Source organism: Canis aureus, chromosome 21 (genome assembly GCF_053574225.1).
Source record: "Canis aureus isolate CA01 chromosome 21, VMU_Caureus_v.1.0, whole genome shotgun sequence".
Taxonomy (NCBI): Eukaryota; Metazoa; Chordata; class Mammalia; order Carnivora; family Canidae; genus Canis; species Canis aureus.
Genome location: NC_135631.1, coordinates 48,182,175 through 48,208,618, shown reverse-complemented (window position 1 = coordinate 48,208,618; position 26,444 = coordinate 48,182,175). Strand labels below are relative to the sequence as shown.

At 39.5% G+C, this 26,444-nt stretch overlaps 2 long non-coding RNA genes across 5 annotated transcripts in view; one reads left to right on the top strand and one right to left on the bottom strand.

Moving 5' to 3' along the window:
• The first annotated feature begins 7,239 nt into the window (after positions 1-7,239).
• On the top strand, positions 7,240-16,235 carry LOC144293050 (uncharacterized). The gene is made up of 3 exons (XR_013360533.1): positions 7,240-7,369; positions 14,279-14,328; positions 15,986-16,235. It is a non-coding gene; the product is annotated as an uncharacterized LOC144293050 (long non-coding RNA).
• Positions 11,833-26,444, bottom strand: part of LOC144293049 (uncharacterized) — a 111,142-nt gene continuing 96,530 nt past the window's right edge. For 3 of the 4 annotated variants that reach the window (XR_013360531.1, XR_013360530.1, XR_013360528.1), the window contains 2 exons: positions 21,317-21,511; positions 11,833-13,295 (listed from right to left, as the gene is read on the bottom strand). This is a non-coding gene — a long non-coding RNA (uncharacterized LOC144293049). Of the gene's footprint in view, positions 13,296-21,280; positions 21,512-26,444 lie in introns of those variants that run through there. The other variant, XR_013360529.1, reaches the window with a different exon arrangement.

Genomic DNA, 26,444 nt, shown 5'->3' with positions numbered 1-26,444 from the left:
TACTGGCATGAACACACAGAGGGTGGGGCAGGTAGGCTATGATGATGACAACGGAAGAACCAGCTCATTTTCTAGTTTCAGTTAAGCTTGACTCTTTATCCTTAGGACTCCCTACCCTACTGGGGTACATCCATTAACCAGTTGGTTTATTTTTAATCTAGAGATTCAGTTTATTGTCTTCAAGATAAAGAATAGAATTTGAGAGGATAGACCATGAAAACTGAAAAAATAGATTAACAAAGTGACATTTCAGAACAAAGACAAATTAGTATCATGATCTGATATGATAATAGGATGTGGCAAGGATTATGGGGAGTAGCCTAGTCTCTAGGTCTCTTAAAGGACACCTGGGAATTCTCATAGGACGTAGATTGTAGATGTGCCAAATGGTTCACTAAGTCTCCTCGGAGTCATAGTGGGGACCAGTGCTTCTTCCATCTTGATGTGCTTGCTAAAATGCAGACTCTCATAGGGATATTAATGGGGAGACACTGAGAAAATATTTTTAACAAGTTCTTAGACACTGTAGCTGGTCCTTGGATCACCCTCTGAATAGCAAAGTATGGAAGACTCTGGGGTTGAGTTGGTCCTGGGACACTATGATTGATACTTTGTAGAAAAGTTGCTTCCAGTGCCTCATGGGAGTGTGGATCACAGCTATCATTTATACCGTTGGGGAAAGTCTGTGTTTCTATCCTTTCTCAAAGCCAAAAAAGAAGCATTTTGCTTATGATGCATAGTGGACATCATGGCCAAGAGGTTAAAAGCACCAGGACAAGAGACAGAGTCTTGGGTTCAACTTTCAGCTCTTCAGTCTAATGGTTGAGTGATGTTGAGCAGTTCTTTAACCTCTCAGAGCCTCCATTTCCTAGTTTGTAAAAAGAGAGAATATCAGAAAGTAGCCTAGATACTGGAAGAGAGTGAACCTTCCTACAACTTGGCATCAGGATCAAGATGTTAAAAGAAGTCCCTTCCTACTGCAGTTTTGACCTGGGTATAAATCTAAGAGATGTCATACACCAAAGTGAATATCGGGGAGATCCCTACTTGTAACATTTACAGAAGCTGTTTCTAAGGTAGTTACCTGATTTTTGGTTTCCCTCACTGACTTCAAATAGAACAAGAAGTGAGAACAGAGAAGAAGGGAGAGATGGAAGGAGATATTTTTGTAAAGAGGTGTTGTGGTGCCATGTTGCAGTATGCCCCACTCCTCCAGTAGAGACAGAGTGCTGCTTTTTTCATCATAAGCCCAGTGGGAGGCTTCTGTAGACCAACTGGAAAGCATGCAATGCATCCCCTGCATTTGGAAGACATGGAGGACTTGAGTCTGACACCTAGAACACTAAATCAGCCTGTCACGACAAGATGTAGGTTGATGCCACTTACCTATGCTCCCAATATTTGTTGAGTTATATGTTAACTCTATTGGAATCAAAATTTAAAAATTAATTTAAAAAAACCTGTTATGGTGTTGGTGTAGTGAGGAACTGATCCAATATGTATAAAAAGCCTAATTCAGTACCTAATATAAAGATAATGTTCAATAATAAGTAATATTTATTCTTTGCTTAATATATGAGGAGAAATAATTTTATGTACTTAATGTAAATTATTGCATTTAAGCTACAGAAGTTTACAGTGTCATTAATTATTCACTTCTAAAAATTGAGGAAACTTAGACACAGAGAGTTAAGTAGTTGTGTTTAAGTGGTTATTGTGGCAATCCACTGCATTTTGCAAGAGCAATTTTCTAAGATTCTCCTAATTTTTTTCATCCATCCATCTGTCCATCCATCCATCCTTTACTCACAAGCATTTACTAAGTGCCAACTATGCACCAAACATTTATTGGCACCTGAAATTTTGCCACTGTTGAAATTCTCCCTTATAGAAGAATATAGTACAAGCCTAGTTCCTCTATATAATAACCTTTTGAATTAAAAAAATATTTACTTATTTTATACAGAGAAAGAGAGAGAGAGAGAAAGAGAGAGAGAGAGAGACTGAATATAGGGAGAGGGGCAGAGGGAGAGGGAGAGAAAGTCTCAAGCAGACTCTGCACTGAGTGAGGCCCAATGTAGGGTTTGATCTCATGACTCTGAGTATGACCTGAGCTGAAAACAAAGAGTCTAGAACTCAACTTATTGCATCATCCAGGTGCCCCAATAACCTTTTGAATTTTTAAATATAGCTATTAATGTGTCTAGTTGAGAAAGTGTGGTTCAAAGAAAAAAAAGTGAAAAATGAGTGGCACATAGCTATTTCTCTACAGTATTCAATAATTTCATCTTTGGAATCTCATTTGGTCTTCTTGATATGAAAAAATAGGTAGTATTGATTTCATTTCAAAGACTGATAATGCTTAGGTCAAGGTTCCCCAGGAAAGAGACTCTAAGACAGAGATTGAAGTCCAGGTTATGTACTTGGGAATGCTCCTAAGAACTAAGCTTATAAAGGAATGAAGGGACAAGATTGGCAGAGGGAGAATTTGAACCACAATGTAGTTGTGACAAAGGCTTCATGAAGCTCTCTGGAGATGAGATGATTTATTAGAAATATTCTGCATGAAGTAAGAAGGTCCAGCCTTTGGACCTCCAGTGTCCATTCACAGTATGTGGGCTATCTCCTTGTAGGAGGAAATATCTGGACAATCCTCTATGGTTGGGGGGAATTCCACAGAAGTGATGGGTCTGAGCTACCAGCAGACAATACTACTGCAGCTGGCAGTGCCTTGGTCATCAAGTCGGGGTCTTGGATCTTGGTGGCATGTAATAGTATCCTCTACACTCACGATGAGAGAAACAGAGAGATTTTTCCATGTATAGCAGTTTGTGTCAGCTCTTCTTTTGCACTCAAATGCCTGTGTTCTCTCTACTAATGTGTGAACAAAACTGAAATTTTGAGTTCAATAGGAGTAAATAAGAATATGAAACTGCAGAAAAAACTAAAAATGGACTTAGACTGAATTATTAGAATTAGAATAGTCAACAATAGTCTGAAGAACAAGACCAAGAGAGAATATCAACTATGAGGACTGCTTGAGGGAACCTGTAGTGTTTAGACCAAAGAATGAGGACAGCGTGTAAGCTGAATTCGGATAGTCCAGCACCTCCTTGTGAAGACATATTAGAATCATAGAATCATATACTTTCAGAGCCAGAAGGAAGTCCAGAGACAATCTAATTAATTTGTATCCCAAGTCTTCTCTTCTTGGTCAGTGAGTGTTCAGCTTCTTTATGAAAACTTTTGGTGACAGGAAACTCATCAGCTCTTGAGGTATTTTCAACAACAAGGAATCCATCTTCCCTTGAAATAATCAGCTTCCCTTGAAATAATCAGTCTCTTGTTGGAATAGCTCTAATTCTCAGAAGGGTTTCCTTTACATTGAACCAAGGCTGTTTCATTACAAATATCACTCATTGCACTTGTTTTCTTTTATAAAATTAGTGCTCCTAGTACCCATGTTATGTGACAGTCCTTAAAATATGTGAAATTGGTTCTTCTACTCTGTTAAACTAATGATTATCTCTAGGTTAGCTCCAAGATTTGTTTTCTCTGACTTTTCTCCAATACCTACAGTACTTATATGATTTTAATAGTTTGAATGGATGACAGAAAATATGTGTGAAGTTAGTATGTAACAAAAGCCTATCGTGTTAAATAGGAAGTCTCCCAGAACAGTAGAGAATGAGCCAAATATAATACTTCAAAATTCAGTCTGGATACATCACCTTGCAAATCATTTAAATTAGATTAAGAAAATCTAAGGACTTTTTGATGTCCCATTTCTTTTATTTCCATTGTTTTCTCATAAATAATATATAAAGAGCCTTTCCTCCTTTTTTTAAAAGTTGGTATTTACATGACTGCCTGATTTTTTTTTTAGTTTTTATATAAATGCTAGTTTGAATAATAGTTCTCAATTCTCAGTGAAGGATTTACATTCTTATGTAAAAGAAAATCTTAAGTCTACTCTCTCGTATAAAGGGGTTTTTTAAATGAGTTTAATGTACCTGTTACAGGGGTCTCACCAATGGTATTGGCTACAGGACTGCCAGGCATATGTATTTGTTTGTTTATGTATTCACTCCTACTTGTTGCTTACTTGTTATAAAATTAGGCTCTGTTCTAGTTGCTGTGGATGACAAGTAAGTGGAATACTGCCCTGAGAGCTGTGTTATGGTGTGATAAAATTCATGTGAGAATGGAAGGGGAGTTGGAGAGACTCTCACAGAAGGCATGATCTCTGAGTTAGCCCAACAAGTTGAACTGATTTCATTACATGGAAGATTAAAGGAAGTGAATAGAATCACAGCATTTCAAAGAGCAAAAATTTTTAGAAACCGTCTATCTAACCTGTATTGTTTAAATGTGGAAACTGAGGCTCAGAGAGATTCATGGATTTCTTCAAGGTCACTCAAATTGTGGTAAACTAGGATGAAAGACCAAAAATACTCCAGTTGTTTACATACACTAACAATAAAACATTCAAAAGAAGAAGTTTAGAAACCAATTCTATTTATAACAGCATCAAAAAGAATAAAATACTCAAGAATAGACCTAACCAATGAGGTGAAAACTTATACACTGAAAACTACAATGTGTTGTTGATAGAAATTAAAGATAAAAATAAATAAGAAAGCATCTCATGTTCACAAATCGGAAAAATAAGACTACCCAAAGCTATCTAGTGATTCAGTGCAATTCTTACCAAAATCCCAATTTGCAGAAAGAGAAAAATTCATCCTAAAATTCATATGGAATCTCAAGGGACTCCAACTAGTCTAAACAATCTTGAAAACGAAGAACAAAGCTGGAAATCTCACATTTCTTCACTTTAAAACTTACTACAAAATTACAGCAACCAAAATAGTACGGTACTGGCACAAAGACAAATACCAGACCAATAAAATAATAGAACAAAAAGCCCCCAAATAAGTCTTTGCATATATGGTTAAATGACTTTTGACAAGCGTGTGAAGATTATTTAATGGCAAAAGGGCAAACAGCCTTTTCAGTAAATGGTACTGGGAAAACTGGTTAGCCACATGTAAGAAAATGAAGCTGGCTCTTTACCTTACACTATATACAAAATTAATTTAAAGCGAATAAAAAACCTACACATAGAGCTAAAACTGTAAAATGCTTAGAAGAAAACAAAAGCGGAAAATTCATGAAATCTGATTTGGCAATGCTTTGTTGGATATGACACTGAAAGCTACAGGCAACAAAAGAAAAACATAGATAAATAAATTGAATTTCATCAAGATTTAAAACTTTATGCATCAAAAGATTATCAAGAAAGTGAAAAGGCAGTCCACAGAATGAGAGAAAAAGAAAATATTTGCATACCATACATCTGGGAATAATATCCAGATGATATCCAGGATAATAAAGAACTCTATAACTGAACAACAATAACAGAAATAACAACAACCGAATTATAAAAAATGAGTAAAGAGGACTTACAGCTTTCAGTCTGGCGTGCAAGAGTTTGGAAGTCAGTAGTCTGTATTAACAATAAGTAAAAAGCTGAAGAAACTGAAAAACCAGTTCTTCTTAGATCCATCAGAGCAATTTGGTCACAGGGCAGTCGGGTGCCCCCAAAACTGGACAGATTTGACAGGTGGATACAGAGAATCACAACTCACCAGAGCAGAAACACATAAGCAGAAACCTCTGTTGGAAAAAGTACCAGGGTAGGAAAACCTAAACTTCAGCTGGTCAATTGTTGGAGGTTCAGTGTAGAAAAAAGTCTGTGAGTTAAAACTCTAGAAGGAGGGTAGTTTTTTGAATTTTAACTCCTGGAACTCCACCAAGTTCTCATGGTGAGTATCAGAGGAAACACGCATTTTAAAACATATCAGAATGTTCTTTTCTTCGGAAAGAGGGTTGCCCTCAAAAGAATATATTTTACCAGAGCCTAAACTATTGGGGTTTATCAGAACCTAGCCAACCTGGGGAAATGTAAAAACCCAACTCCAGCTCACTTTAGCCTTCCACATGAGGAAGGGACAGAAATACTGCATATCAGCCCTCACCAGCTTCCCAAATTAGGGAGGGGGTACTTAACTTCAGCCTCTTCCAGACATCTTATCCCACCCAAGGCAGGGAAAATTGAAAGGTACTTGTGGAGTTCACAGCCCAGGGGTGGCCACACACTCATTAAAAGGCTGAGTAACTAGAGTTATTCATTTCACTAAATCATAGGACTATAAAATGCTTCCCTTTCTCTCTCACCTTATCATCACATTTCTAAAGGCTTATTCTCCTGAGTCTTTTCATATGGTACATCATGTACTGCTTTCAATAACAGCAATAACAACAGCACTACAAGTCATACTATAAGGCAACAAACAAACAAAAACAAAAAGCAAAAAACAGTTTGAAGATATTGAAAAAGCATCAGAACCAGACTCAGGTATGGCAGGGATGTTGGAATTGTCAGACTATAAATTTAAAACAATTGTAATTAATATACTAAGATCTCTATTGAAAAAAATAGACAAAATGCAAGAATAGATGGGTAATGTAAACAGAGAGGTGAAACTTCTTAAAAAGAATAAAGAAATACTAAGAATCAAAAATGCTGTGACAGGGCAGCCCCAGTGGCTCAGCAGTTTAGTGCTGCCTTCAGTCCAGGGCATGATCCTAGATACCCGGGTCGAATCCCAGGTCGGGCTCCCTGCATGGAGCCTGCTTCTCTTTCTGCCTGTGTCTCTGCCTCTGTGTGTGTTTGTGTCTCTCATGAATAAATAAATAAAATCTTAAAAAAAGCATCATCCTTTTAAAAAAAATGCTGTGACAGAAATGGAGAATGCCTTTGATGGGCTTATTATTAGACTGAAAACATCTAAGGAAAGAATCTCTGAGTTTGAGGATATGTTATTGTAAACTTCCAAAATTGAAATGCAAAGGGGAAAAAGCCTGAAAAAAAATAAAGAAACAGAATATCCAAGAACTATAGGACCACTACCAAGAGTGGAACATATGCATAACACAAATACTAGGAGTAGAAGACAGAAAGAAATGAAGACAATATTTGAAGCAATAGCGACCAAGAATTTACCATATTAATATCAGGCACAACTGTTATGGACCAAATTGCGTCTTTCTCCAAGTTGATACATTGAAGCACTAACCTAATGTAATAGAGGCTATAATGAAGTAATAGTGGTTATGAGAGGTCATGAGGGTGGGGACATAACCTAACAGGATGGGTATCCTTGTAAGAGAGGAAGGGACACTAGAGATCCTATCTTTCTTCATGCAAGCACAGAGAAAGCATTCATCTACAGGGTGGGCATAGACGTCTCACCAGAAAGCAACCCTGATGGGACCTTGACCTTGGAATTCTAGCACCAAAACTGTGAGAAAACATATCTTTGTTGTTTGAGCTGCCCAGTCTATGTATTTTGTTGCAGCAGCCTGAGCAGACAAATACAAACACCAAAACACAGATCCAAGAAACTCAGAGAATAACAGGGAGAATAAATGTCAAAAAAAATCATGCCGAGGCATATCATATACAAACTGCAGAAAATCAAAGATGAAGGAAAAATCTTGAAAAAAGCCCAAGGTGGGTGGGTGGGGGCACCTTTACTTATAGAGAAGCAAAGATAAGAATTACATTCAACTTCTTTTCAGAAACCATGTAAGCAAGAAGAGGATGGAGTAAAATATTTGAAGTGTAGAGAGTAAAAGCCTACCAACCTAGAATTCTGTATTCTGAGAAAATAATCCTTCAGTGGTGAAGGAGGAAGACTTTCTCAAACAAACATTAGGAGCATTTGTTGCCAGTAGGCTTGCCTTACAATAAATGTTAAGAAAAGTTCTTTAGAAAGAAGAAAAATGGTATCATTCAGGAACTTGGATCTACATAAAGGAAGAAAGAACATTAGAAGAAGAATATATGAAGATAATTAAACATTTTTCACATTCTTATTTGATTCAACAGACAGTAGTTTGTTCAAAATAATAAGAGCAATGATGTATTTGATTATATATATTTACATATGTTTACATATAAGGGAAATGAATGACAACAATAATACAAGAAATAAGTGAAAAGAATTAGGAATATTTCATTATTATAAAGTACACAGACTACCCATGAAGTAGTATAGTGTTATTTAAAATGGACTGGATTAGTTGTAAATATATATTAGAAACTCTAGGGCAATCACTAAAAAAAGAAGTATAATTTATGTGCTAAGAAAGGAGAGAAAATAGAATCATATGAAATGCTCAATTAAAACCACAAATGGCAAAAAAGTAGTGGAAGACAAAAAATAGAAACAAAAAAGCAAGGACAATGAATAGAAACAATAACAAATATGGTAGATATTAATCCAAATATATCCTGGATCACCTTAAAAATCAATGTTTAAGTGCACAAATTAGAAGACAAAGATTGTAAGAATGGATCAAAAAACAAAATATTTGGAGATTAAGCAATGTATTTCTGAAGAGCAAATGGCTCAAAGGCAAAATTTTAAGATAAATTTAAAATTATTTTGATCTACATGAAAATGAAAGTATAACATGAAAATTTGTGGGATACAGTGAAAGTAGTGCTTAGAGAGAAATTTGTATCATTATATGCATACATGACAAAATAAGTCTAACAAACATTTAAGGAAGAAATGATACCAATTCTCTATAATAATTTTCAGATAATAGAAGCAGAGAAAATACTTCCTAAGTCATTCTATTAGGCCAGTATTAGTCTAATGCCAAACTAGACAAAAACATCACAAGAAAACTTTAGCCTAAAAGCTTTAATGAACATAGATGCAAAAATTCTCAACAAAATATTAGCAAATTGAATCCAACAATATAAAAAGAAATATATATCGTGACCAAGAGGGATTTATCCCAGCACGCAAGTCTAGTTCAACATTTGAAAATCATATTAATGGACTAAAAAAGAAAAATCATGCGACCATATCAATAAGATGCAAATATTTAATAAAGTCCAACACTCAGTCATGATAAAAACTCTTAGAAAACTAGGCTTAGAGGAGAATTTTATCAGCTTAGTAAAGAATATCTCCAAAAAACCTACAGGTAATATTATATCTAATGGTGAGCAACTTTAAGCTTTTTCACAAAGATCGGGTACAAGGCAATAATGTTTTTCAGCACTGTTTTCCAACATAGTACTGGAAGCTCTAGCTAGTGTGTTAAGATCAAAAAAAGGAAATAAAAGATAAACAGTTTGAGAAGAAAGATATAAAACTGTCTTTGTTCATAGATATCATGATCATATATGCATAAAATTCAAAAGAATCAAGAAAAAAAATCTATCCTGGAACTAATAAGTGATTAAAGCAGGGTTGCAGGATACAAGGTTAAAACAAAATTCAATTGTTTTCTTATAAACCCATGATGAACAAGCAGTACATATTACTATATATATTAGCACCCCATGAAATTAAGTACTATGGTATAAACCTAACAAAATATGTATAAGATTTACAGAAGAAAAACCATACAACTTTGATGGTTGAAATCACAGGCAAACTAAATAGATGAAGAGATATTCCATGTTTATGGATAGGAAGACTCAATATCATAAAGATACCAGTTCCTCCAAACTTGGTCTGTAGATTCAAAGCAATCCCAATCAAAATCCTAGCAAGTTATTTTGTGGACATCAACAGGCTGATTCCAAAATGTGTATGAAGAGGCAAAAGCCCAGAAGAGCCAGATGGAAGACTGACACTATCCAATGTCAAGACTCACTATGAAGTTACAGTAATCAAGGGAGTGTGGTATTGGCAAAAGATCTAACAGATCAATGGAACAGACGAGAGAGCCCAGGAATAGACCCAAATAAATACAGTCAACTAATATTGAACAAAGGAGAAAAGGCAATACCATGGAGCAAAGATAGTCTTTTGAATAAATGATGCTGGAACAACTGGAAATCTACATGCAAAAGAGTGAATCTAGACACAGACGTCACATCCTTCACAAAAATTAGCTCCAAATGGATCACATACCTAAATATAAAATCAAAACTATAAAACTTCTAGAAGATAACACTGGAGAAAACGTAGATGACCTTGAACGTGGTGATGCCATTTCAGGTACAACATCAAAGGCACAATCCACAAAAGAAATAATTGATTAACTGAACTTCATTAAAATAAAAAACCTCTTCTCTGGAAAACCCAATATCGAGAGAAAATAAGCCACAGACTGGGAGAAAATATTTAGAGAATCTTTTAAGGACTGTCATCCAAAATATACAAAGAACTCTTAAAACTCAACAATATGAAAACAAAAACCTAATTAACAAACAAGTCAAAGATCTTGACAAGCATCTCCCCAAAGAAGATATACAGATGGCAAATAAGCACAAGAAAAATTGCTCACCATTGCTAATCTTTAGGGAAATGCAAATAAAAACCATAATGAGATACTGTTACAAGCCCGTTATGTTGGACTATTATCAAAAAAGAAAATAGAAAATTACAAGTGTTGGTGAAGAGAATATCATATGATTTGGTAATTCCACTTCTTGGTATATACCTAAGAGAATTGAAAGTAGGGGTCCAAACAAATATTTGTCCACTCATTTTCATAGCAACATTATTCACAATAGCCTAAATGTGGAAGCAATTAAAGCGTCCATTGATTGGTGAATGGAAGAACAAAAAGTGATAGATAGGTGCAGTATAATATTACTTAGGCTTGAAAAAAAAAAGGAAATTCCAGTATGTTGCATGGACGCATCTTGAAGACCATGTGCTCAGAGTAATAAGCGAGTTATAAAAAGATAAATACTGTACAATTCTACTTATGTAATGTACTTAGCACAGTCATAATCATAGAAACAGAAAGTAAGATGGTGTTTTCTAGGAGTTGGGGAGAGGGAAAAATTGAGGATGAGTGTTTAATGGGCACAGAGATTCAGTTTTCAGAAGATAAAGTTCTAGAGATAGATGCTGATAGTCATGCAATAAACAGGTATCTGTTTCATGCTGCAGAATTATGCACTTAGAAAGGTGAATTCTATTATGTATATTTTACCACAATAAAGGTAAATGGGAGGCTCTTCTATCCAGAGATAAAGGAGAATCGCAAAATGGCATCCAGTCACACACACTGGCACACACATGAAACGAAAGACTCAAAAAAAAAAAAAAAAAAAAAGAATCCTAGCAATGTTAAGTTAAAAATCTGAAGATCTAGTCAATTAACACTATAGTGACACACCAAATAAACAGGATGAACAAGTGAAGGCATCTCCATGTTCTGAGATGGACATGGACATGAAATAAATGCTATTGTAAGTGCCAGCTGGTTCTTTTTAAATTTCTATTATTTTATTTTGTAAATTATTTTATTTTTTTGTCAGTTTTTTTAAAAAAAAATTTGTATTAACTTTCATGTGGAATGAAATTCCATTCCAAATGCCAACAAAGTGAACCCAACATTCATCTGGAAAGAAAAAATAAATAAATAAAGGACCAGTCAAGAAAATGTTGAAAAGGAAGCAGAAATGATTGGGGATTTACTCAGCCCACCAGTGAGGATTATAATGCGCTTCGAACAAATACAATAAGGAAAATGGTGTTACTCTGATGCATAAGGTGGAAGCTGGAGGAGAAATACGGGAGATAACCCAGAAAAATGTCCTTAATACACAATTAAATCTGCTTAAAAATCTGTATATACGATGAAAGAAAACGCAAAATATTTTTTTTTAAGAAAACACAAAATATTAACAGAAATTACCTATAGTTTGTGGATTGCTCATGAGTTTCACATTCATCTGCAGATTTGTATTTTGTAAGTTTTCAGCAAAGATTGGTAGGGATTTGGAACTCAAGAATGGGCATTCATTTTCAAAGAAGAACAGACAAAGAATCCCGCCAGCCCCAGAAGAGCAAGAGCCTGCTGTTTGGAAAGGCCCTGCACCCGCCTGGCCTGGCCCGGGCCGCTCCGCACCGCTCTCCTCTGCTCTTGCTGCTGCGGTCAACTCAATGTGTGGGCAGAAGCCGAACAAAATGCTGAGCTTGAGGAAACGCTGTGAGATACTATCGGGGAGAAGCTAAGAAGTAATTTTGAATGAGGACCGGAGGATTTGTCAACAAACTGGAGGGAATCCAGAGAAGAACCAAGGAATGACTGAAGACCTGGGGCTGAGGCTGGCCTTGCAACTAGAGATGAAAAGAAAGTGTGTTTAACTTGGCCAGACTCTAAGTGGAGACTTCAAATCAGCATTGGAGCCCAATCAAACCACCATTAACAACTGCCGGGCAGATCCCCGTCCTAAGCGACCCTGAAAGGTCAAGACAGCCTCTTAAAATTTCCAGCGCTTTTTAGTTCAACCTGAGGTTAGAGACCATATCTTCCACACAGTACAGATTGCTCTTGCATGTGTGCCAGGAGCTCGTCTTCGACGTGTGTGAAGGATGCAAGTACTGCGGAGAGAGAAAGCGGGTCTCCAGGGGCAGCTCTGGGGACTGGTGATGGGAGGTGCTGACAGGGCCCCAACGGGCCAGGGGCCTGGCCCAGGCTTGCTCAGCATGATGCTCTAACACAGCGGTTGTCTCTTCCTGGGGTTCACTTTTCCAGCTTGGTTTTGTGTTGATGGGGAAACAAAGGGATGCTCGGTGTTTGATGGCCAAAGAGAAGCAGAGATACACAGAGAAAGTAAGGCCAAGAGGGTTTTGAGAGAGACCCGGGGAGGCACCCAGACGGAGGGAAGTGAGATGGGATGGAAGCGGAAGCCTCAAGAAGGTAACAGGAAGCCAGAAAGGAGGGAAGGTCAGAGAGGGCCCAGGGATCTGTCCTGGGGTACCAGGCAGTTGGAGATTTGACTCATCAGAGCTGCTCAGAATGTTTAAAGGAGAACAGAGATCTGTGGCAACACAGCACTATTTATTTTTTATATGGAGTTGTATTTTGGTAATAGAAAGGAAAAGAAGCAAGAGGAAGTTGAGAATGGAGCTAGGGAACTCTGCATGGGCTCTGGAGAGACTCTCCAAGGAGGGCTGTGCTCAGTGGCTTGTGGCTGGCAGGGGCTGCTCTCCTTCCAGATGGGGGAATTTGTGCTCTGGTTGCTTCACTCTGAGGCCCGTAAACCCTGCCAGAGAGCGCATGATCTGGAGGCTTTGTAAATGTAGATGGAAACTCCTCAACCTTGCCTCACACTCAGAGGTGATGTAAGACCCCAAGTCTGATGGGCTGACTATCTGGACTTCTCCCACGCTGCACAAAGGCAGGGATTCACGGTTTGTCTTGCTTCATTCTTGTTTCACGTGTTTGGGAACATGTCACTAAGTAAAAAAAAAAAAAAAATCAGTATTTTTATATATCATTCTGTGATTTGATTAAAAGACGCACACATAAAAAAAAATCTCAAAAAAGAAAAAAAAGAAATACAAAAGTCTCTCGAGGACAAAGTTTAAAGTTCCCCAAACTTACTTGTATTGATTTTTCATGCAAGTAGCAATATTTACATTCCGCTTGGAAATAATTCCATTTCAAAATGAAAGAGATGAGCTGTACAAGAAAACAGTGCGTCGCATCATGGGGGAGTACAGATTGCTGGTGTTGACTCTAAGCCTGATACACCTATTCCCTCGATGGAAGACGCCTGCATCTGAAGACCAGCTGAGTTATTTGCTTGCTCTTGGAGGTTGGCTCTGGGTTTAAGCATGAGTCCTTTGAAATGTGATGCATTTATGCGGACAATTGCAATTAAATAAATATTCCCACAGTGGGGGTGCACACTCGGTTATGGGGGAGCAATCCCCCAAACACTTGGATACTGCTCCTGCAGACTATGGCACATGACAAGGGCTCTGTGAACCCAAAAAGTCACAGAAAAGCCAAGGTTTAGACTAAATGCAGCTGCACATCTGAATCACCTTGGGAACATGTAAGAAACATAGAGTCTGGGGATTTACCCCAGGTCCCTTAAGGAGGAACTTCATAATGAGACGTAGGAATCTGTATTTTTGAAACCTTTTTAATGTCTGGACTAGCACTGTGCACAGTGGGCTAAGCACCTTTTCCTTCCCGCCTCTGCTCACTGAGTACGTTCTTAGTATAAGAACTTCCTCAGCCAAAGCTAATCATGTCTCTCTGTGGCAAACGGAAGTGATATCTTCCATACTGAGATGATTTCTCCTGACATTTGGATCCCCAGATCTATCTAATAACTCTGGAATTTACACAGTTGGCTGTACTCTAGATGCTGTTTGGAGGGTTGCTTGAACAAAGATACCACATTGATTCTATTTGTGTTTTCCACCAGGTCAGCTTCCGTACGGTGAATTCATATGCAAATACGTCCCTTTTTTTCAGGTGAACATTATTCTAGACATTTATAAAACATGGTGCTTCAGCAAGTCCCCTGAGGCTACCAGCCGGTCAATTTTCATGGCAGTATTAGTTGCATGAAAACACATTTGCTACCTTTTCTTTAGCAAATTTATGTTAGGATGTCCTTGGCAGGACAGGAATATGGAAGAAAGGAAGAAAAGGAACAGGGTATGCAGGGGTGGGGGCGGTGGAGAGGGGTTGGGGGTGGTGGAAATTCTAAATAATGCTCCCTGTCAGTGGGCCTAACTTTGGGTTAGTGCTCAGACTGCAGGCTGGAAGCGGAGGGAAGATGGCCATTGACTCATTGTCACCAACTCTGAGTAAGACTTGTGACCTTTTGGTGTCTTAGTGAATGAACCCACATGGAAAGAAGCAGTGGGAAAAAGTAACATGATCAAGCTGGCCATGAGGTCTCCTAGGTAAATACATGATGACATTGGAATTGAGAGTGCTTGTGACCTTCTGTGGCTTCTTTAGTCTGGGGAGTTATAATTGCTGCAGCAGACAGCCCTGTCATTTTGCTTTGTGGGGAGGAGGAGAGAGCCTTTGATGTGTAACTCTGGGATCACTGTGGGAGCTAAGAAAAGAGTAGTCATCTGGCCGCCGCCCATAGCTCCAGTTCTCTCCAGAGAAAGTGGCAGAGAGGCTTCCATGAGGTCAGTTTCTTTAAAAAGTCAATTTTGTTGTACCCATTTTAAGTGCACAATTTGAAGAATTTTGACAAATGTATATACCTGCGTAACTACCACCACACTGAAGATAGAGAATCTTCTCTTCACAGCTCCCCCCCTTCCCCAAAGTCTCCTTGTGGCTTTCCCAGGAACTCCCCCCTTGTGCCAGCTTCTGGCAACCACTAATGTGCTTTTCACCACTATACGTTACATTGGTCTTTTCTCGACTTTTGTATAGACGCAACCACGTAGTATGGATCCTTTTATGCCTGACTCCTTTAACTCCGTTCAATGATTGTGAGATTCATCCAGGGGGTAGTCCATTGTAAGACGGCACCACCATGTGTTTATCCTGTCACCTGTCCATGGACACTTGAGTTATTTCTGGTTTGAGGTTGTTGCAGATGCAGCTATTCTGAATATTGGTGTGCCGGTCTTTGTGGATATAGGTTTGTGTGGATATAGGTTTCATTTCCCTTGAGTGAAGAGCTGAGGAAGGATCAGTTGGGTTGTGCAATAGGTGTTTGGTTGACTACAGAAGGGCCTGGCAATTTTTCAAAGCAGCCGCACTATTTCAGATCCCCACCAGTAGGGTACGGGCATTCCAATTTCTCCATGCGTCCCCCAGCACTCGCTGTTGTAGGTCATTCCATGATAACCAGACAAACCAGGGTATGTGGGATCTCATCAGAATTTCGCTTTGCATTTCTCTGACAATGAAGGATGTTGAGTATCTTTTCACATGCTTATTGCTCATCGGCTTTCAAAACAGAAGCTTTTTATTAATAAGGGAGAATGGTCCACTATGTGACATCTGTGGCCCCTTCTGTGTCAGCAGAGAAGACAAAGCTCTGCTTGCTGGTGCAAAGAGTGATCTGCTGCTCACCTAGTGGAGTTGGCTTGGAGTGCGACCACCACATTCTCCTTAAGCCCTCACGCCTGCTCATGATTTCACTCTTCCTTTTCAGATCACTTGTGGCCTTTTAGCAACCTCCTTTCTCCTCCCAGGCTTCCTCAGTGTTTGGCCTTGGATTCAACTGGCAAAAAAAAATTTCTTTTGGTAAAATGAATACACTCAAATCTACTCTGATTGGTCCATTCCCCACTGTCTCCATTTTTGAAGTGGCTCTTACCCTGATGATAATAATCACAGCCTCCTGTAGTAGCTGCTGAGAAGCACCATCCACATTCCCTCTTTTTGGGTTGAAGCCTTCATATCCCAATGGCTGGGTATGTTGCTGGCTGACACAATGAAGTCCATGACCTGGAATTGCCCTTGGCTGAAAGGATCTGCTTTATCCTTGAGGAAATATTTGAAGAGCCATGTCAACTTCAAGCTTCCTATGGGGTCAGATGAGACTGAGGCTGAAAATCCACTGGAGTTCACCTTTTCTCTCTGCCCCATTCTGCTTCAGCCTGCATGCTGAATGTCTGTCTCAGAGTATGTTTTCCTGGGTGTATTGACTTCCTGTGGCTGTCATAGCAAGGTGCCACAAACCAGGTGTCTTAAAGCAATAGAAATTTATTCTCTCAGAGTTCAGAAGGCCAGAAGTCCAAAGTCAAGGTGTTGGCAGTGTTGATTCCTTCTGGGGGCTCTGAGGCCAACCCATTCCATGCCTCTCTTCTACCTTCTGGTGCTTACCAGCAATCCTTGGCTTGTAGACATATCACTCCAATCTCCTCCCGTTCTCACATCACATTCACTTAGGCATGTTTTTAAAAAGGATGTTCATCATTGAATTTGAGGTAGGGTTTACCACCAAGGTAACCCATAATGATCTCATCTCAAAATCCTGAATTTAATTACATCTGCAAAGACACTTTTCCCAAATAAAGTCATATTAATAGGCTTTAAGCAGACGTATCTTTTGGTGAGGGGCCACTATTCAGCCAACGACACTGGGAAATGACCTAGAGCAGTTGCTGATAGGGAGGCTAGCAAGCATATTTTAATGTTCCCACATTTGGAAGATGAATTCGCCAGGAGCTAGCTCTAGCAATGGGTAGGAGTGCAATCATGCCTGGCATGATCACTGGCTGATCAGTGCTTAAGCTTCTGCTGGTAGTGAACTGGGATGGGATGGAAATGCACTGGCAGGTGCCTCTAAACTTCAAGGAGAGTGGTAAGCATGAGGACTGGGGAACCAAATGGATATTACATTGTGACAAGGCAGCAAAAGTCTGAGAGTGATTAATCACCAAATTAAAATGAAATGTGAAAACCATAGAATCTCACTGATAGCATAAAAAGAGGGCATGTATATAGCAGGATGCTGAGGGTAATGGCCCAAAAGGGGTGCAGCATGCACTTGGATAAGATGAGACCTTCTCCGTGTGCAAGTACTCTCTTATGATGCAGGACCTTTGCCCCAGTAAGGATCCTAAGAAACAGTGTTAACTCATTGTTATGACAGCTTCTGAGGCTTGGAGAAAGCAATGGTCACATCAAGGGAAGTAGAAACCATGTTCCTTTTGTCACAAATGTGGACAAAAAGATAAAAAATTCAGAGAAATGGACATGCTGGAGTAAGGCCACAAAACTCGGTTGCCCATTCTGCTCCCCAGGACAACTGGAAGTTCATTCCCCAAAGCGATGAGGAGTGTGCTGGGGACAGCTGTACAACGTCACCAGGAAGTACAGGACTGGCCTGTTATAAAATGATGGCGGGATCTTGAAATAATAAGAGGACAGCTGCTGGGGCTCCACTGTCAGAAGCGAAGTGGGTGCTTGAGCGTACTCACAATATGGTGCTGGCTTCCCACAGACCATGAGGAAGAGAAGGGACGGTATGTCAAGAAATGGCATTAAAAGCTACCCTTTTAATGACCCGGCCTCAGTTGTCACTGCCACAACAGCCCATTTGTTGAATATGAGTCACCACGAATGGTCCACATTCAAGGGGAGGGGACAAACATCTTCTTATCATTGTAACTAAAAAATCTGTGGGTTTAGAAGTCATAGTTCCCAAAAGGGAACAGTTTCACCAGGAGGCATGAAGCTAGATAAGCTACAGCTGCTGCCTCATCTCTGTTGGCCTTGCATCAGTAGACCAGTGAGCAAGGGAAGGGGTTGGCAACCTGGCCCTGGGGACGCTAAGTCACCTAGGGTGGGAAGGTGCTAGCTGTGAGTCAGAAGAATCTAGAACAGCTATAGAGGAGGGACATGATGTGCCTCAGTGTAGGTCCCGAGACCAGATACTGAAGCAGGGTTGTTTTCCATCTCACGGACACTTGTGTATGATTCTCCCTGGAGAAGCAGCCACCTAGGATGCTGCAGGAGCTTTACACAGTTGGTGTCCACCCACCGCATGAGGAAAGTGCCCCCGGGCCACACAGTGGTGGGCCGTGGGGGATGCGGCGTGCATCCCGGACACACAGCCCCTCCTGGCCTGAGGCCTTCATTCCTCCAGCTGCTGGAGCACTGCCTGCCCTGGCTGGCAGCCAAGTCTCTCTAGGAATGGCCCTTGGCTGACAGAGCAGCCTTCCTCACAGCTAGTACCTTCCTCCCTGGGGACAGCCCACATGTAATGACTGGTCTGATGGGAAGGTGCGAAGCCCGGCCCCTTGCTTCAGTTTGGGACACCTCTGGAGAGCTCACCGCAGCTCCAGAGCTCCCTGGGGAATCCTCTGCGGCCTTGCCACTGCTCCACTGCGATTTCCCTTCTTCCTCTGACCCAGCCCCTTCCTCCCCACTCCCCTACAACTGTTGTTCTCCCCGGCATACCCCCCTTAGGTCTTGGCCCAGCTCATATTGCTCTTAGTGCCTGTTTCCCAGATAATCTCACTGATGACACCACTGTTAGCATAGTGGTTCCTGTGCTGTGCTGTCACTTTGCAGAGATCATCTCTCTAAACATACTCAATGTTTATGGCATGGCTACTAGCAGCATCCCCATCATACAGATGAGAAGTCAGAAACCCATCTGCCGGGGGGATCCTTGAGTGGCTCAGTGGTTTAGTGCCTGCCTTTGGCCCAGGGCGTGATCCTGGAGTCTTGGGATCGAGTCCCATGTTGGGCTCCCTGCATGGAGCCTGTGTCTGCCTCTCTCTCTCTCTCTGTGTCTCTCATGAATAAATAAATAAAATCTTAAAAAAAAAAAGAAAGAAACTCATCTGCCAAAGACAGAGTAAACGGTAGTCAACTTTAAACTCCGATCTGTCTCTAGAGCCCAGGCTCTTGGAGTCTACCTTTGAGGTTCCTTGATTTCATGGACCGGAGACCATGATATTATTTAGCATAAATATTTTGTCATATTCCGGGGTGCATCCCATAAATGACATTATAGATGTTAGCTTTGCCTAAAAACTCAATGGTTATAAAAGACACACTGGTTTCTTGCTCACATTACCCGTTGGCAGCTCTGAGTGGTCTGACAGGCTTTCCTTTGTGCATCTTCTCCTTTCAGGACCAAAGCTAAAGTTCCAGTCCCTATTTGAGTATGTCCTTCCTATGGCAGAGGAACTGTGGCGGGAAAGGTTGTATCGGTCACATAAGCACATTGGTCTTCAAGCCCGGAGAAGGTAGCGGTGATGTGTGCTTCATTTCCTGGCAGAGGGAAGTGGATGAGCATGGACCATAATGCGATCTTTTATACCAGAAATCCATGCCAGGGCTATGGTCAATCAATAATCCATTTTCACCATTTAATCGGAATTCAGAAATCACTACCGTGATGCATTATGTAATGCATGGTAAAGGAATATTCCAGGTGTGCAGAGGAGGTTCAGTAGAACCAAGAAGCGACGCTGTGGTGGCGAGGGGACACGGTGAAGAGAAGTGTGGCAGTTTTGCCAGACCAGCCTTTGTGAATTTGCAGGATCCTCGTCCTCCAGGTTGGGGACGTCCTCCACCCAGCGAGCATGTGGAGGTGTCCGCGAAGGCAGGATTGCCATCACAGAAGAATGCAAAGAAGCATAATTGAGTTTATTTATTTATTTTTTTTTAGTTTTCCAAGAGGTTTCTGGTTTTATATTTTTGATGTGAAAATAGTGATTTGGAAATACCTTTTCCCCCCCGTGCCTTGCTTTCTGTCAAATTTGGTACCACCGAGACCCAATGAATGCTACTTGGTGAGCTGCCAAACTAAACACATCCCAGCCAAGCGCCTAATAATGGAAACAAACATGTGGTGGGAAAGCGTCTTAGGGATGTTTTGTGGAAATAAGCTCCTGATGAGCCTGCAAAAACGATTATTTCTTCTTCATTCCTTAAATCTCAATAAATTATATTAAATCTGCTAGCTTTCTTTTGTTGTAAGTAATTTTAATTCCAAATGGTTAGTTTTGACTATTCATTTCAAAGAGTTAAAAAAAAAAAAAAAAGGTCTGTATCTTTCACAGGGAAGCTCATGTGTTATAAGGAAGTTCCAAAGATGGGATTTTTTTTTCAGAAATATATAAAACTAGTGTTCTATTTATTTTATTTTATTTTATTTTATTTTATTTTATTTTATTTTATTTTATTTTATTTTATTTATTTTTTTGCTTTCTATTTATTTAACTGTATTTATATCTGTTGTACTAACATTATACAAAATTTAATTATTATTAATTTAAGTAGTACATTTAATCTACTAGTACATTTAAAAAAAATAACTGACCCACTTTACCAATAATACTTGTACTCTTTGGTTTTATTTCAGAAGTTCAGTTTTATTTTCTTTTCCCCTAATGATATAAATTGATTCATTTTTTTCAGTCCCTATTCATCATTTATTTATTCAAGAGATATTTGTTGATTTTCTACTTCTATCCGGCAACGGGGATTCAGTACCATAAGCACTATGGGGACCTGGAGGAAAACTGGTGACATTTGCAAATTCTCTATTCATTTGATTAATATTGATACTGTCATCAGTCTACAGAAATGAGTGTCCAATTCCATATGTGCACCCTTATCCCTCCATACTGATGCATATACTGACTCAGACAGCTCTTCCTTACTTGGGAGACTCAAATTTGTAATTATTTATATGAATATCATTCTCATTTGAGCTTCGAGAGAGCCAGGAGGATTGTCCATGACAGCCAATGCCTTTTTCTTTCTGTAGACATGTGTCTGTCTTATAATCCTCTATGCACTGGCTAGAAATACAATTATTTAGAAATTAATTAAAGTCAAGAAATTACTTTTTCAGAAACCTGTCACGAGGCCAAAATGTTAGCCTTTGGACTTAAAAATAAATAAATAAAAATAATAAATTAATTAAAAAAGTAATTTCCTGAAGACTATTTTGTTTTTAAAAGAAAAATGGTCAGAAGACTTGAATTTCCAAAGTTTTGCAAGTTTAGTAACTCACAAGGGGGAATTCTCTCCACTGTACAGACTTCTCTTTTCACTTCTCTGCTGCCACTGAGACAATCCAGCTGCATTCAAGGGAGGGTGAGGCCAGCTCCTTGGAGCTATGCAGAGCTTTCATTTACGTCCCATGTTGTGTTCAGAGAGCAGAGTCATGGCAGGTGATTCATATTCATTACCTCATTGCTCAGACAGGCTACCTGGGAAGTCATAAGACATTTGCTGGTGAAAATATTACATGGGTCAATATTCACATGCAAAGTTCAAAGAAAAACCAGCTCAAATCTGGGTGGGGATGTGTCAGATTCAGAACAAATAAAATTATGAGTTTCTAAGGAAATCTTTTAAGGTGAAAAGTGCAAGAGACAAGGAAAGATCATCTTGATCTTGTTTTCTAAGATGTCATGGAGTGCCCTGTCTTAAATATTCCAAGTTGCATGGTGCTTGAATAATACTTGTACTCTTTGGTTTTATTTCAGAAATTCAGTTTTACTTTCTTTTCCCTAATGATATTAACTGATTCATTTTTTCACTCTCTATTCATCATTTATTCATTCAAGAGATATTTGTTGATTTGCTACTTCTATCAGGCAATGGGGATTCAATAATAAACCTTCAATCTCAAGAGCTATATCACTAAAACAATATTTGGTTGCAAGAAGTGCTAGTGAAGAAGTAAACAGTGATATTGGAGGGAGTAAGAAGTGGAGGTAATTGGAGTAGGGGATGCTATATTATAGGGTGTCAAGGGATGACCATAAAGCATGAGAAGGAACTAGCCATACAGAGAGCCTAGGGAAGGGCATGCCAGGTAGAGAGAACCTGGCTCTGGTTGGGGGGCTCTGAGATGATCAGGGGGTGCCCTGAGATGATCAAGTGCTTGACAGGTTCTAGGAACAGAATGGATCCAATTTGGTTTGAATGTAGGGAGTGAGGTGAGACTTAGATTCTCCTTTAAATGCAATAGGAAACCCCTGGGAGGGTTTACATAGGGAGTGATGAGATCTGATTTTCATTAAAGTAAAACCATAACATTAAAAGACAACCTCACACCTGTCAGAATGGCTAAAATCAATGACACAAGAAACAACAAGTGTTGGCAAGGATGAGGAGGAAAAGGAACCCCCGTGTAGTGTGGGTGGGAATGTGAACTGTAGAAAATAGTATGGAGATTCCTCAGAAAGTTAAAAATAGGGGCGCCTGGGTGGCTCGTGGTTGAGCATCTGCCTTCAGCTCAGGTCATGATCAGGTCCTGGGATCAAGTCCCACATCGGGCTCCCCACAGGAAGCCTGCTTCTCCCTCTGCCTATGTCTCTGCCTCTCTCTCTGTGCCTCTCATGAATAAATAAATAAAACCTTTAAAAAAATAAAGTTAAAAATAGAACTACCCTACAATTCAGCAATTACACTACTAAGTATTTACCCAAAGAATACAAAAACTCTAATTCACAGGAATATATGAATCCCAATGTTTACAGCAGCTTTATCTCTGATAGTCAAATTATGGAAGCAGTCTGAATATCCATCAACAGATGAATGGATAAAGGAAATGTAGTATATATACAGTGGACTATTGCTTAGCCATAAAAAGAATGAAATCTTGCCATTTGCAGCAATGTAGTTGGGACTAGACAGTATTATGCTAAATGAAATAAGTCAGAGAAAGACAAATGCAATATGATTTCACTCGTATGTGGAATTTGAGAAACAAAACAAATAATGAGAGGAGAAAAAAAGAGAGAAAGTCAAACCAAGAAACAGACACTTAACTATAGAGAACATACTAATGATTACCATAGGGGAGGTGGGAGGGGAGATGGGTTAAATAAATGGTAGGGATTAAGAGGTGCACTCGTGATGAGCACCAGGTATTGTAGGGAAGTATTGAATCACTAAGCTGTACACCTGAAAGAAATATTATACTGAATGTTAACTAACTGGAATTTAATAAAAACATAAAAAATAAAGGTAGGAAAAAAGAAAAAAACAAAATATGCACAGAAAAACCCCCCAAATCAGGCCATACCCCGAAATCACTGGTCTTTCACTTGCTGCAATTTTCTTTTGTATCAGAGAACCCCTAAAGACCTGCATATGTGCTCCCAAGTTTCCAGTTCTTGGGGGTCTACCCTCCTCCAACACCCACAAAAGCCTCCTTGATTACACTGTGGTTTCATCACTCCTGGCTCAAGATGATCTTTCCGTTGGCATGATGGTCTACTTCCTGGAAGGAGCTGTTACCTTACCAGTTTTTCATAATGTCAGCTCTTCAGTTGGCTTTACCAATGCTCTTTTTGCTACCTTCTGTCAGTGCCCTCAATCAAGATGGAGCACATATACTCCTTCCACTTGTGTTCAAATGTGTGAAAGTATGAGGAGTGTGTAGGATAGGTTGGCCTGGGACCCAGCCCTGGGCAGAGAAATCTAATAGAGTACTATGGTGCCAAGGGTTGAAGCAACCTGTCCATAGCAGATACATTGAAGACACACACTTTCCAGTCTGGAGGAGAGGTAGGATCCAAGGGCATTAATTTGAGTTTTTGCAATTCCAAGACTGCTATTGAGGATACTCTCAATGTAACTAGTAAGACTTCTGAATCAAAAACTATATCTGAGAAACAGTATATCTTTTTAGGTTCCTGGAGTATACTGGGGGAGGTATTTGTAGGTGGTGCTAATAGATGTGCTCAGAAATGTCACACAGGATGTAGGTGGTCAGTGATGGTGATGCCATGGATTTCCACCTGTGAAGATGGAAGTCCAAAGGAAAAAAAAAATATCTGTTGGATTTGGTGGAAGTTCTTGGGACCTCTGCATTTTGGAGGGTGGAGAGCAATCCTATGGCTCACTATTCTTCCCAGAGGGGAATTTATCTATGGTGTCCATCCACTCATCATGAATTTAGTCCTGGGTTTGACTGGACTGGGACTGCTCTGCTTGGCAAACTCTTCCACCCTTCTCAGGGAAGATATAATTGTAGCAGGGAGAAACTCTGTGATTCTCTCTAGACTTAGAAAAACACAATGAAAAGGAAAAACACAACCAAAAGGTATTTTGGTTAGAGTTGCCTTAGGAAAAATTATTACAGGGAATTCGTGGAAAAACATTGCTTTCCAATTTCAGAACTACTCAAAATATTGGGTAGCTAAATATAAAACACTGTTCACAATCCTGCAGGTCCTGGGGCCTGGCTAAAAGCGATGGCTTCTTTCTCTCTCTCTTTTTTTTTTTTCTCTCTCTCTCTTTTCAATTTTTTGGTCTTAAATCAGCCTTAAAAGCTTAACCAAAGATAATTATCAAACAAGAATCTTAATTGTTCTCCTAGCACAAGTTCTTAGTTAATTTGAAAAACATGCTTGGTGTTAATGAAATTTCCCTCTGAAAAATAATGGCTGAAATGAAAAAAAGGAATGTTTCATGGCTTGAAAGAGCTCACAAATGCATCTTTCAGGAAATGTTTTATAAAGTCTGTGAAAATCAAAGGAACATTTCAATCACCCAGCGTTCTTGGCATGGATTATAGAGTAAATAACTCCCAGGATTTTGTGTGTTAGATTGGAAGATCTTGCTCTTCGTGCCCCTAAAGATCTAATCAACAGAAGGGAACTGAGATTGTATAGTAAAATTTCTCAATTGAAAGATGCTGGGGCTTGAAATTCACTTCTAGGCAGAATTATTAAAATGTATTCTTTGGTGATATAACTTTTCTTTAATACTTTACCCTTTTCTCCTTAAAGCAATGAACAGCAATAAAAATACAAAGAAAAAAAGTGCGGAGGGATGCAGTGAGTATCCAATCCTTTCTTTTCCTTTTTTTCTTGCTTTACATAGATGTGCAGTTGATTCTCCTTATCTGAGGCAGGTATTATTCTAGAAAGTCACCAAAAGTGCTGAATTAGTAAACGCAGAGCCATTGTTCCCGGGAGAAATGCAAGGGTCATTCCTACAAGCCTCTGGCCATCACGTTTTCATCAACAGATCAATACAGGTTTTAATACTGGTTTTAAGTGTGTTTCTGTTTAAAGGCACCTTATTTAAACTACGTTGCTGATTCATTAGCCTTGAACTCCTGGCCAATAGCACTATAATTCATAATTGAATGAAGCTTATTTAGCGCATATTTGGAAAAGAAAGATTCAGAATGTTATTGTGTAGATTTCATGAACTATGCCGGCACTTGGCATAGGTAGGTCCTCAAGATGCTTTGAATTTCAAGAAATCTGTAGCTCTTTGTAGGCTGGTCAAGCCCTCGGGCTGGTCTTGTCTAATACAGATCCCTTTACCTGGAAATTTTTCGTTGCCCAGAGGTTGATTAGGATCCTGCTTTCTGGGAATTATTTGGACGCAATTAGGCCTAAACCTTACACAATTTTCCTTTGAGAAAGATTAAAAAAAAAATGGGAATTCCCCTTTCGTACAAGGATCATTGTGAAGAATCAAGCCATGTGCCCTCAGTTGGGAGGTGCTGATGAAAGGTGCTAAACTTCCCAATTTATACCTCCTGGAATGTTCTGATTTCCAGGAGGTCAGAAGACAGTTCCTAGTTCATTATAGCATATATGGGTAGCTTGAGGGACTAGAAATCTGGAGATGGAGGATTCAGGAAAAACTCTTTTCTCCTTTTGACTAAGTTCACTCCTGCTTGCTCCCTCCCACCCCAATTATAATTTCCATGAACAATTTTCCTCCTCTTCACTCAAAAGGGAACAGCACTTGGCCTTCTTGACAGTGACTCAAAATGAAATAAAATGCGTAGCTGACTTTATGTAATCAAGCATAAGGTCTTTTTAGGTGAATGCATTTTACCTGAAATGGATTTCCAAGAGAAGCAAGCCTGGAAGACGTAGGATGGTCTGGCTGGTATAAATTACTGGATGTCTGTGTTCTGTTTTCTTTCTTGGCACAATGATGATAATGATAACTCTTCTCCCTGATCTATCGTTGAAGATTCTACATTCAAGAGTGCCATCTTTAAGAGGGTACAAGCCACTAGAGGGGCCACATGGCTTCTGTATCTAGAGAACATTATTGATCCCCTGAAGTGCTGGAAGAACAGCTTGCACTAAATTGAACTAGTTACCCTAGACCTCCTATGTTTTTGGTGGCCACTACTTTCCCACTAACCCCTG